Below are 13687 nucleotides of genomic sequence, written 5' to 3'. Positions count from 1 at the left end.
GGGAATGCTGACAAGAGGGATGTGCTTGTTGCACGAGGACGTCCAGCCGTACACAGAATTAGCCACCAAGATGCTCTGGGTCTCATTCAGTTGGGATGTTTTCAACCCCCACCCCCTTTTTCCCGTGATTTGACGCCTTCAGATTATCGTCTTTTCCCTCTCTGAAGGCACACGTGAGTGGAACTAATTTTCAACCGACAAGCAGGTGCAGAAAGAAGTTCTGAAGTGGGAGGAAGGAACTGGCAAGAGAGTTCTTTGAGGAGGGTATAAATAAGCTTGTGCCATGGCTCACCATACGCACAGAACAGGATGGCAGTTATGTGGAAAAATAGTCAACAAGTGTATCAACAATATCTTTTTCTTTTTCACCAAATACACTTACTTTCTTAACATACCTCAAATGAAACATAGGCCTTAATCTGAAAAAACAAATTTTTGGAAATGAACCTCTGGAGGATAGCATGGGTTGGTAGGGTAGGGTACCACTGAATGAGCAAAAACTGGAACAGAAGGGAATCAACATGTGTGTGTGAGATGTGTTTAGCATCATGCTGAAAATCAAGCAGACTAATGAGAAACAAAATTTTCTGCAGATATGGTGTGAAAGGTTACAGCAGTTTTACTAGAGATCCATAGAGGGCAAAATTCGTATGATGACAGAAATTACACTGTGAAGTGTGATAAAAAAGTAACAGGAATTTTTTTAATTTTGCTCACCTTATACATCCAATTTTCATACGTTTCTTAATCGTGTTAGTACACATGTTTGCATTTCCAGCTGTTTGAGTGTTTAGTTTATTGTTGACAGACAAAAAGGTTATGCATGTTTTCAAGTGCTTGACAAATTTTTATTTTTGAAAAAGATAAATCAAAGAATGTGCATTAAATTTTGCTTAAAAATGGAATAAAGTTCAGCACCACATTCAAAATGTTGACTTGGCTTTTGGTGAATGTACTGTAAGTAAGACAATGTTTTATGAGTTGTATAAATATTTTGGAGAGAGTCAAGAAGACACCAAAGACAGTAACTGCCCTGGATACCCTAGCACATCAATTACCAACAACAATGTGGAAGTAGTAAAGAAAATGGTTCTAGAAATTGCTGAATCACCATCAGAGGAGTTGCTGATGTTGTCGGCATACCCTTTGGTTGATGCCAAGCAATTTTCAAAGGTTCTAAGCACGAAATGTGTAGCAGCAAAGTTTGTTCTGGAATTGTTAAAGTTTGACCGAAAACTGTGTTACATAAACATGGCTCAGAAATTGCCAAACGAATTTGACAGCAAGGTTACAACAGGTGACAAAAATGAGGATACAGGTATGACATTGAAATAAGGCCAGATCACCCCAAGAGAAACTGCCTGAAGAGCTAAGACCAAAAAATTTCAAGTTCAATCACATGTGAAGGTTCTTCTCACTGTTTTTTGATTACAGTGAGATAGTGCATCCTGAGTTCCTGCCTTATAGTCATATGGTCAATAAGGCATACTACCTGGAAGTTATATGCTATTTATCTGACGTAATCCAAAGAAAATAACCAGAATTGTGTCAAAATCACTTGTGGAAATTGCATCATGATAATGCTCCTGCTCACAACTCAATTTCTGTCTGATTTTTTAGTGAAAATCAAACGTGTTATGTTGCCTGGGCCACTGTATTCACCAAGCCACTGTATTCACCAAGCCACCGCCCCCCCCCCCCCCCCCCCCGCCCTCCCGTGTCTTCTTGCTATTCTTGAGGCTGAAGAGAACCATAAAAAGATATTGTTTTGCCATCATTGTCAAGATGAAAACAGAATCACTGAAGGAGCTGAACACCATAATGAAAAGTGAGTTCAAGAAGTGCTTCCAAGATTGTAAAAAGCCCTGGCATAAATATATGAGGCTCATTCAACAATTACAGAGACAAATTGGTCTGGAGAAAAAAGCATTTATATTTACAAAAAAATACTTTTTCTACTTTTCAACATAATCCCTTTCAAAATTTATGCACTTGTTCCAATGGGCTACAAGCTTTTTTATTCCAGCTGCAAAGAACTCTTTTTATCTTGATGTTTGAATCAATTTCCTCGCAAACTTTTTCACGTCCTCGTCCTCATTGTCCTGGAACCTCTTCCCATGTAATGCCTCCTTCAGTGCACCAAACAAATGGAAATCACTATGTGCTAAATCAGGAATGTACGGGGGATGAGACAGTACTTCCCAGCCCATTTTGTCAATGGTTTCATCGGTTGGTTGAGCAATATGAGGTCGTGCGTTGTCTTGCTGGAGAACCATACCTCTCCTCTTGAGATCCACGTCGTCTCTCTCTCATGACTGGCTTCACCTTGTTTAAAAGCAAATTCATGTAGTAGTGGCTGTTCATTGTACGCAGCTCTTCAAGATAATCAGAAAAAACTGGACCTTCAGCATTCCCAAAACACCGTCAACACGACTTTTCCTGCTGATGCTTGAGTTTTGAATTTTTTCTTGACAGGTGAGATGGTGTGCTTCCACTCCATGCTTTGTCTTTTTGATTCTGGCTCATAATAGTGAACCCGAGTTTCATCACAAGTCAAAATTTTGTTGAGATGCCCACCTTCTCTTTCATAACATTCCTTTAGCTCAACCTTATTTCCTTGTGTAGCCGCGTCAACTCCTTTGGGACCCATCTTGTACATGTTTTGTGGTACTTCAGATTCTTACAGGTAATGTTATTAACTGCACCAATACTAACTTGAACTTTATCAACTACCATATCCACAGCCACATGGCGGTCAGCACAAATAATGTCATCAGTTCGACTTTCAAGTGATGGAGTTGAAGCAGCAACTGGTTGGCCACAATGTCATTTGTCATGACCATTTTTGAACTGCTCGACTCAACTGTAAAAATTTGCGCAATTCATACAACCTTCACCATGAACTTCAGACATTCTACAGTATATATTCACTTGGTTTCTCACCTTCAGCAAGTAAAAAACAAACAACAGAACGTTATTCAACTGATGTGGTCATTTCAAGCAGACATGCCATCTTAAAATGTATTTTTGAGGTTATAAACAAAATAATGTTGATATATCAGCTGATCAGGGCTCAGTGATGCCAACTTAAAGCCATGTAAGTACCAAACTTGTCCTACTAACAGTTTTCCCCCAGAGCAGTTTCTCTCTTTAATACTTGCTGAATACCTTTCTACCAGATTACAGAAGCCAACTATAAACCCTAATAGAGATGAGGTCTACATACAAATTATTTTAGTGCCTTATATTCTGATTTTGTAAATTAATCAGAAACAATTTTTATTATAAGCAACAAATACCCTTACAAAGAGTATACAAACTGGGAAATGAGTAGCATCCTACTCTTCCAAGTCAACACAATAAGCGAGCGTACTGGGTGTGAAACATGTTAAACTGAGCTTCTTGGTTAGTTTACTGTGTTCTTTCTTCAGTCACGTTTTTTAAGTGGAACACAAAAATTTTACACACAGTGTTGCATTAGTACACGACAATAATGTGTATTTTTGGTGGCAGTGAGTTATTTGTGCTTTTTTGGAATTGAATAATATGAGATTAGCACAAAATGTCGCACTTTACCTTTTGAGCACAAGCAACCATCATGGTTTTTGAACAGACATTTAGTCATTGACGGATCTTTTATGTAGGTCAATCACAGGTTTATATATGCACTGAAGGAAAGAAACAGCACAGGTCAGTCACAGATGTCGATGTGGGTTGGAAAAATGTAATAGGAAATAAGTGAAAACAATTACAAATCAAACAATGGAAAATCCAAGATGGACCGTACAATATAATGAGAATGAAAGTTGCTATTCACCATATAGCGGAGATGCTGAGTCAAAGATAGGCACAACGAAAAGATTTTCACACTTAAACCTTTTGGCCAATGGCCTTTGTCAACAATAGACACACACATATGCACACAAACACTCCCGCAAATGCAACATACACACGACTGCAGTCTCAGGCAACTGAAATCACACTGGTCTGGCCGAAAGCTTTAAGTGTGAAAATCTTTTTGTTGTGCCTATCTGCGACTCAGCATCTCTGCTACATGGTGCGTAGCAACTTTCCTTCTCATAATATTGAAAACAATTACATGTACATAATCACATTTATTAGCTAACTTAACATAACAAACAAAATAAATAATGGATGAGGCGCATTTAAGTGTTTGAGATCCTGTTTACATTATGATATAAAATATATACAAGGTGTACAACTTTGCTTCTGCCTTTTGCCGAAAGGTGGCGACAACGGTCGAAAAAAAAAACAGATTGCAGATGTCAGGCAGTAAGCTTGGACCTCGGTCAACATAACCTCATTCAAACATTAGTTGATTTGTGTCTATCATAAAGTTGTTCTTGATTGAAAATGTCAGTTTATGAGCCTAATTCTCTTCATTTGCGGGAGGTGTTACTGTTTTGTTTTAATATGAAGAAACAGTGGCTGAGTCTCATCGAATGCTCTCAAGTACGTATGGTAAGGATGCTATTAGTGTAAGAACATGTTGTGAGTGGTGTCAATGCTTCAAGAAAGGTGATTTTAATGTCATAGACTGGCTTAGTGGTGGAAGAGAGAATGTTTTCGAAGATGCAAAATTGGGGACATTGCTGAGTGAAGACTCACGTCAAACTCAAGAATAATTGGTACAATTAATGGGAGTGACACAGCAAGCCATTTCCAAACATCTCAAGGCTATGGGCACGATTCAGAATGAAGGTACTTTGGTCCCGTGTGAGCTGAAACCAAGAGATGTTGAACGGCATTTGTATGTTTGTGAACAGTTGCTTCAGAGGCAAAAACGGTAGGGACTTCTGCATTGCATTGTGACCGGAGACGAAAAATGGGTTCATTACCATAACCCTAAAAACAAAAAATCACAGGGATATCCTGGTCATGCTTCCAAGTTGACAGCCAAACCGAATATTCACGGCTCCAAGATCATGCTCTGCATTTGGTGGGACCAGCTCGGAATCGTGTACTATGAAGTGTTAAAACAAAGTGAAACAATCACAGGTGCTCATTATCAAACACAGTTAATGCATTTGAGCAGAGCATTAAAAGACAAATGGCCGCAATACAGTGAGAGGCACGATAAAGTGATTTTGCAGCACAACAACGCTCGACCCCAAGTTGCCAAAGAGGTCAAAACGTACTTGGAAACGTTAAAATGGGATTTCCTACCCCACCCGCGTGTTCTCCAGACATTGCTCCCTCTGACTATCACCTGTTTAGATCAATGGCGCATGCCCTGGCTGACCAACACTTCCGATCTCATGAAGAAGTCACAAATTTGTTCGGTTCGTGGATCGCTTCAAAAGATGAACAATTTTTTCGACGCGGGAGTCATACACTGCCTGAAAGATGGGAGAAAGCAGTGACCAGCGATGGAAAATACTTTGAATGATTCGTGTTTAACCAATTTGTTTCATTAAAGCCTCAAATGTTGTGTAAAAATGGCAGAAACAAAGTTGTACACCTTGTAGTATGTTGTATTGACATTTGTGGAAGTAGTTTCTAAAGACAGATGCAAAATGTAATAAAATATTGAAGTGCAAAATGTAGCTTTCCACAATGCTAAATTTGTACCTGTGGAGCATGTGTCATTTGAAGTTCAATGTGTATATGATTTCATAAACACAAGAATTAAGGTAATGAAGTACCCTCTTTCTTTGTATGTCTTAAGTTTCATTTCAATGTAAAATATATATATTTATGATTGTTAGTAATAAACCATCACACCAGGATATCAATGAGGTGTGGCACTGTGTGGATAATTTCTTGAAATGCTAAACCAAACCTGTAAGCTTTGCAGACAACTCTATGTCTTCTTGTTTTTTAATTACTTTAATGTCATCTATTTACTAATTACACAGATTTTTATATATTACTTACGCACTTGTACATAAACTTGCTTCAGTACTGACTTTTACAGGTATATATTAATGGTTCACTATTCACAGCTCTGACATAAAATACTCACAGTGATGGCCATGAGCTACAAGACACATAAGAAATTGGTGCGCAATAATATGCTACACTCTTTACAATGTCCCTGTTGTGTTACACATATCACAACGATTGCTGGCAAGTTATCCCATGTCCATATACTTCTCAAGTTTGCAGCTGAATGAAGTCATGTTGATACAATATGTAACAGACCACCTGTCTGTCATCTTCAGGTGAGACGCTGCTGTTGTCAAGTCTTGCCAAATTGTGGTAAATTGGAACCGACACCCTTTCATATGCCAGCACAGATTACTTATCACATACAACAAGTGCCATGAATGTTGCTAACATCGGAAAAGACTGTAGTGCTGCTGCTGGTGGGGAAGGCAAACAAAAACAATGTGTTGTCATAACTAACCATTGATATTTTCTATCAATTGAGAACATCTTGATGTAATGCAAATCAGTGCATTGTTTCATCTTTTATTGGCCCCCCTCAGATACGCAATGCTACACCACGACCAGATATTTTGGTATATTGTAATCTCGTGTGGCAGCAGTGCTCCACATGTCTGTTCTCAACCAACTGAATAATTTGACCAGTGTATGCTGTAACACAGTAGCATGGAATCTTATTTATATATAAAAAAATTTAAAAAAAAAAAACAGCTTCCTTAGCCCCAGGTTATCTTAAACAGATCCAAAGAGGACATTAATCTTGGCTGACATACAAAATGCAGTCTCAATGTTAAAATTTCCTAAAATTATCCCTTTTTTAGCTCGTACACTCCCAGCATATGGCAGGACAGCAACATGTGCTATCCAAGATTAATACGCTTTTAGGTTCTGTTAAAGACTATCTGGCACAAAGGAAGCTCAGTTTTTACAAGATTCCATGCAACTGTGGTAAAGTGTATAATACTGAAATTATTCATACTGCTGAGGAAACGTGTGGATCACCTCCATACAATCACAACAAAATGGAAAAATCCTCATTGGTGGAGCATTGCTTAGCTAAGGCACACAATGAAACATGAGACAGATGGTTGCTGCCCCTTCTCATTACTGGGGCTGCATTCTGAATGAAATTATGTTGGCTGATATTCTTATTAACAGGAACAAGGGCTATCATCTGAGCAAGTCGTGGAACCTTGCACTGACTGTATTTAAAAAAATACTTAGTTGCAGAAGATTTTGATGATCAGTTAAGCAATGAGACACAGCAACAACTGTGTCTCACCTGAATATGACAGCTAGTTGGTTGGTTGATTTTGGGGAGGGTATCAAACAGCAAGGTCATCAGTCCCAGTGGGTTAGAAAAGGGTGGGTAAGGCAGTCAGCCATGCCCTTTCAAAGGAAGCATCCTGGCATTTGCCTGAAGCGATTTAGGAAAATCATGGAAAACCTAAATCAGGATGACTAGACACGGTTTCTGAACTGTTGTCCTCCTGAATGTGAGTCCAGTGTACTGATCACTGTGCCACCTTTCTCAGTGCAGATGGCAGCCAGATGGATTGTCGAAATATTGTGGCAACTTTATTTGAAGATCCAGTTGCAAACTAGAGAAGAGTATCATAAGTTATTCCATTGGGAAAGCTTATAAACTAACAACTTCATGTCCCTGCTCACAAAAGTTTCATGGACAACCATATTTTAGCTATCTCTTCAGGAATTTTTTCAAGAGATCTAAAAAGAGGTGGGCTGGGAGGAGGGTAGTTCTTCTTTTACTCTAGAATCCAGGAAATGCAGCTACAAGATGGTTGTTGACACGTAGATTTGGAATGGTGCTATGTCATGCTGGAAAAGCATCTCATATACAGAAAGGGCATGTTTCCAGCAACTCAGCAGTACACAAGTGTGTGGTCATTGTAATAGCAGAGAAGTGAACCAACAACAAACTCTGCTTAGGGGTAAACCTGAACCTTGACTGAGTTGTTGGCATTGTCTATCACTGAACAGTTCAGTATAGGACATATGAGCCACAATGTGCAGGTGTGCATCAATTTGCTGTATCTACTTGAGCAATATATGCACAAAAATAAGTCTTATTCATAGGCCAAGCATGTTCTACCACAAAATAGTTAACTTTCAGCTGATAAGTCATGATTGAAATTGAAGGGACTGCAGTGTTAATAAATAAGTTTAGGGCCACAGTTCCATATGATAGCTTCAGAGACCCACAAACCTGCCTCCAAATGTTCAGTAGCGTTTTGTGTTCCTTGGTTAACTATTGTACCCTGTTAAAATATTAACTGGTAAGCCCACTGCTGAAATGAATTAACACATAAAAGACAAGCCTTATGTCTCACTGTAAAAAATAAAAAAAGAGCAAGGAAAATATCGGTTAACATCCTATCAACAGTGAATTCATTAGAGAGGGAATTTCTTACTTTCATTCTGGTGGACTACTAAGTTTCAAGGATTTTTCAACAAAGAACATAAAACATTGATCAACTATTGACACACCAGTTGTTTACAGATGGTAAGGAGAACATGACAATTAAGTCAGATATGAATACTACTACACAAATACTTTTCGAGTCAAAGAATACGGTTACATAAATCTTGAAGAGCTACTGCACAGTTAACTGGGCCTTATAAATAGCAGTTGCAGCTATTAATTTATAAATACTGCAACACTATACCAGAAATATTTCACAGTCTAAAAGTAGCTCAATATGAATTATTTAATTTTTGTGGTAGAGACATTTGGATGACAGTGGCAACAGCAAAAGTAGTTCCAGTATCCCAGTAAATTTTATGTACCAAGAAAATAAATGGAAGGAAGTAATTATTCCTTTGCCAGGAGAGAGGGATAGATTGGGAAGCTTAAAAAGGGAGGACAGATTACCCAGGCCATAGGAGGAGTTCTGAAAGTTAGGATAGTGTGTGTAATTTAAGTGTTTGTATTGGCAGAACAGATATTTCTCAATGTGAGAACTGGTCATCAATTCCCTCTCATTTTAGGTTTCTCAAGAGAATTTTCTTTTTGCATAAAGTAAATAGTTTGTTGCAAGATTCATGACCTATATTCACAAAAACTTGTGATGATACATAATTTACCTACACGGTCGCAATACTTTTATTCAGTGGACCAATATTTCCCTGTGGTGCACCATTTTCACTGCAGTGGACTGGACTTCTGCTATTTCAGTCATGAGGCTGTAAATGCATGCAGGGTACAACACCAGTAGGGAGTGCCCACTGCAGTGGACTCTGTGCATTTCCAGCCTCAGGACTGATTGAAAAACCCACAGAAGCGACCACTGACAGCTGTCCACTGTAGTGGACACTACTATATGCCAGAAGGATATGAAAGTTGGCGTTTACTCAGCTGTTTATTTTGTATACATACTCTAGGTTTAGTTATTGATCGATTAACTACTCATCAAGTTGATGATTACACATAGCCTGTTTAAAAATTTGTCTGAATGATAATATGTTGTCCATCATATAATTTTGAATTAGGTTTATATACGTAGGCCACCGACACACCCCGTTCATCAGGACAGTGAACAGAAACTGAGGCCTACACAATTCAATTCATTCTTTTCTTTCTTCAAACCATTGCTGTAAGACTTGCTGTGCCTCCCCTCTTTCCACTCCTTGTATTTTTCATAGTTGATGTATGATATATGTAAACAATAAGCACTAAAAACTCATCCAAGATTTGTCTATTACACAATATACATTTTCTGAACCTACAGTACAGTTTTAGCTATTTATTGCATGCATTAAATATGGGTGAACATAGGTCTTGGGCTGAGCTATAGATCTGTCTGTTACCACAACATTTATTTCACTTCATGCTGTAACCTTCTAATCCATCTTACACCTTGGGTTATGCTACAGATCACTGTTACCACAAACAAGAGTTTGATGGGGGACATTGCCACAGTTGAATATATCATGACTGGCTGAGATGTTTTAATTCTTACAAGGGAAACTCCCATCATACCGCCTCAGATTTAGTGGTAATACAGCCCAGTGGATAGCCTGTCAAAAACTGAACACCGACAAGGCATGAAAATAGCAAGAAGCTGTACTGAAGTGTAAAAAAAATTAATAAATAAAAATAAAAACAGTGAACAGTCCAAGAACAAGAAGAGCAATTATAAGGAGCATGAAACAGCAAAGGCATAATGGATAAGTGGTAATAGTGTTTGACTGCCAAGTGGGCGAACCATCTTCAAAACTCCCTCGCCTTATTTATTTATTTTCACAACATTGCGAACTGTCCGTTCGGCCACTGAAATGTGTTCTCTTTCTGTAGTCTAGCCAGTTGTTATACTATACATTGGTTATGGAATACGAGTCATATGGAAAGAACAAGTTACGGTCACAAGTAAATGTGATAAATAGTGAGAGCAAGCGAGATACCACATCGACATCTAACAAAAATGAAGGCAACAAACAGGTGTGAACTATGTTACAACAAAGGAATTCAAGACTCAAGACTTACAAAACACAATGCAACTTCAAAAACATATGTTTTGAAATGAGCACTGAGAAGCTGTGTTACTGTGAAACTGTTGCATTCATTTGTTGCAGCTTATGTGACAAACTACTATGTTTTCACCATTTCCTTGGGAGTGATCACATTCACATTCATACAAACACCTATAGCGGGCAAGGAGGCATATCTCACTCACCAGGCATACAAATTACGTCCGTCGATAAGAGATTCATATCATATAACACATATACTGTCACTAATGCCATGTATGACACACCAGACATGTTTTCCAGTGAAGGATTTGGTTGATTTGTTGCCTTGTCATAAAAGCCACTTGCTGTCAGCAGCTAATAGAGTAGCTTTGCAGAATCAACTTTCATTACAGGTCCCCTACCTTACACCACGCTGTTGCTAACGGATGTCACCCTACGACCCAGATACAAATTTGAATTATGTGAATAGTGGAAAAAGAAAAAAAGATGCGAGGGAGGTTTGAACATGAGCTCACCCACTTAGCAGTCCAACACTGTACCCACTTAACTACAATGCCATTTGCTTACCCAGCAGCTCTATATTGCACTTCTTGTTCTTGGACCACTCACTGTTTCTAGTTTGCTTTTCTTCTTCTTCTTCTTCTTCTTCACAGTCCAGTACACTTGTCCCCTGTTTCCATGCTTGATCTGTTTTTAGTTTTTGTTGCGCTGTCCAATGAGCCCTTGTACCACTAAACCTGAGAGACGTGTGATGATGAGTTTTCCTTGTTAGTACCATCTTTAGGGATGTTACTTTTGTTTGAGACTAGTTTCAGTCTGCACAGTTGTTGGAAAAGCCATTTGCTAGACCTTCTATCGTTCAGCACTTTCTGTACTTATTGTACATTTTTGAGCAATGATTGCTGCTAAGAGTGAATTACCGACTTTGATAGTACAGTTTGAGAGATCTGATACTGGACACAAGGTGTGTAACTATGTACTTTTGAGAGAAGTCATTTAGTTACACATTGTTCTATTTCAAGCCCATCATGGAAGTGAACTTCCACTGATGTGTAACAAGTAAAGATTAATGAAAGACAAGCAGCTCACAGAAACATAATCTGTATACTGTACTAGCAATAAACCATCATTATACTCCTGAGTCTTAATCTCCCTGCTCTATACAACTTTCAGCCAATATTAGCTCTCCTATGAAATGTTATACAATTAGTAGTTCCTTTACAGTAGAGTTAAAATGAGATTGGCATATCAGTAATTGATACATTTCTTCTCTTCATTATTTTAATTTGCTCTATCTTAAACTTGTGTTGGTTGAAGCAGAAACTACAAAGTGAATTCCTTTTAGAACAAGTTTTAAGTGGCCAGCCACCCCATCTCCTTCCCTACAACACATTTTACTCCAGAAAAATTTGACACTAATCTCTGAAGTAGGAACCTTTTGTTCTGGACGCTGTTATTGTCATGTGAATCCATTAGTAGTAGTGAGAGTTGTGCCTTATCAGGTAAACAATTTGTGAATTTAAGTACAAAATGTTTACAGTTCTTCATGTATGTGCAGTTTTACTCACTGAATGTACTCTCACTGTATGTCCCCTAAAATTAAATTTTACAATTGATTCTATTAACTGGACTTTATCTTAATCTTCTACAAAGAAAATAATTTCCAATAAACTAAATTTTATGGAGAAAGAAGCTGTCTGCCACAACGAATAAGAGCACATAAGAAAATACTACACACATGGCAATAAAGTCTTTAGTGCTGAGCTAAAGCTTTGTGGAAGAAGTAGACGAGAAAGATATCCAAAGGAGTAAAGGCTGCCACTAATATAGAGAATGTTAGGGACGCATACAACCTGAAATATAAGAGTCACTGAAAATATTCGTGTCTGATACCAACATTTGTCATTTATAACAATTACCAGTATCACTCACAGTAACATATGCGTGTTTCCGCCGACTTCTGATCTCCTATTCGCATAAAAGTAATCTCCCTCACTCACTCACATATATGAAAACTAAACCTACTTCAAAAGGATAGCAAATAAGTTCTAAACAGGTCGTTTGCAAGGTCAGTGCTAAACATAGAAAGTAATTACAACACAGTATAGGGTTGCTCCACTGCAGCATTATGAAAAACACAAACAGGTACAGATATACATGTCCCAAGAAATGTGACTCTCACCAAGAAATATCTCACAGATTGGAACAGTCAGTATCTTAACTACATAAAAGGGATTATATCGTAATAACAATAAAAATGCTGACATAATTCAACCTTATAAGTAACAGTATTTTTTACAGTATCCTTTAATATAAAGCTGTACGCGCAATGGCGGGAACAAATTCTGACCCAAGAGACCAGAGCCGGGGGCTGTGGAGATGCAAAACAGAAGTAAAACTGTTCAAAATATGTTTTCCTTTACAATAACAGAAAGTTTAGGGCACATTACAAGTTTTGCCATGCATACGTCTCGTCAGCTAGTGAACCACTTCAGAATAAACTGAACAGCAGCAATAAGGATTATAGATATTAATATCACAAGACGTTCGATAACTTCAAGCCAGTTTAAAATTTTCCCAAACTTACACTTCGCGTACTACGTAATTACAATCAACATATTCCTGACAGTTTCTCCAGCCACCCCCTTGGTTTTATCTATTTTATTTTTCTACGCACCGGCAGCAGACAACTCTACCAATTACTTTGAGACGGCAAAGGTACACAATCGCATCATAGATTATCCACTTGCTGCAGTAGCGATGCGCCTGATTGCTGGTCAGAGTAATGAGAACATTTTAAGATGTATCGTGAGAATTACTGCTCTAAACCCAGTGTTCTGATCTTTAGCAGTAGTTCTAACTAACTATAGCTCCAAGAATAAAGTTTGAGGCAAGTCAGCTTGGTTAATACCGTCTTGTGTGACTGTAATAAAAGTCTTATTAAGACCAAACGCGTGTCGTTTTATAATAAAGAATCTCCAGTAGTCAAATTTTTTGCGTCTTATGCCATTCCTCACGTTCTTCTACATAAATGTAGACTATTTTAGCACACAGCACTTCCTGTAACACTGAATATTCACGTTTTCTTGTTGTGAAGGTCTACTGCTGCTCGCCATTTCGTGTACTGTGTTTTGGTGCTGTGTGATGGGCATACAGATCGAATGTTTGTTTCTCATTGGTACTAGAAATGCTGCTGAAGGATATAAGAATATTAGCAAAATTACTGTTTCACCTAGCATGAAATAAATCCGTGCTATAACAAGTTGCGGATTTAAAATCCTTCTTG

General features: G+C 38.2%; 1 protein-coding gene across 4 annotated transcripts in view; it reads right to left on the bottom strand.

Annotated features, from left to right (window-relative positions):
- LOC124595085 (mitochondrial import inner membrane translocase subunit Tim21) overlaps positions 1 to 13150 on the bottom strand; it is a 48525-nt gene extending 35375 nt beyond the window's left edge. Inside the window, exons 1-2 of one of the 4 annotated variants that reach the window (XM_047133672.1) lie at positions 12989 to 13114; positions 3577 to 3668 (exon numbers count right to left, since the gene is read on the bottom strand). The gene's annotated coding sequence lies outside the window, so the exon portion shown is untranslated. Of the gene's footprint in view, positions 1 to 3576; positions 3669 to 12333; positions 12357 to 12988 lie in introns of those variants that run through there. The other 3 variants (XM_047133673.1, XM_047133670.1, XM_047133675.1) reach the window with 3 other exon arrangements.
- Between the last annotated feature and the right edge of the window lie 537 nt (positions 13151 to 13687).

Source organism: Schistocerca americana, chromosome 2 (genome assembly GCF_021461395.2).
Source record: "Schistocerca americana isolate TAMUIC-IGC-003095 chromosome 2, iqSchAmer2.1, whole genome shotgun sequence".
Classification (NCBI taxonomy): Eukaryota; Metazoa; Arthropoda; class Insecta; order Orthoptera; family Acrididae; genus Schistocerca; species Schistocerca americana.
The sequence above is the reverse complement of the archived record's forward strand: the minus strand, read 5'-3'. Positions and strand labels throughout refer to the sequence as shown.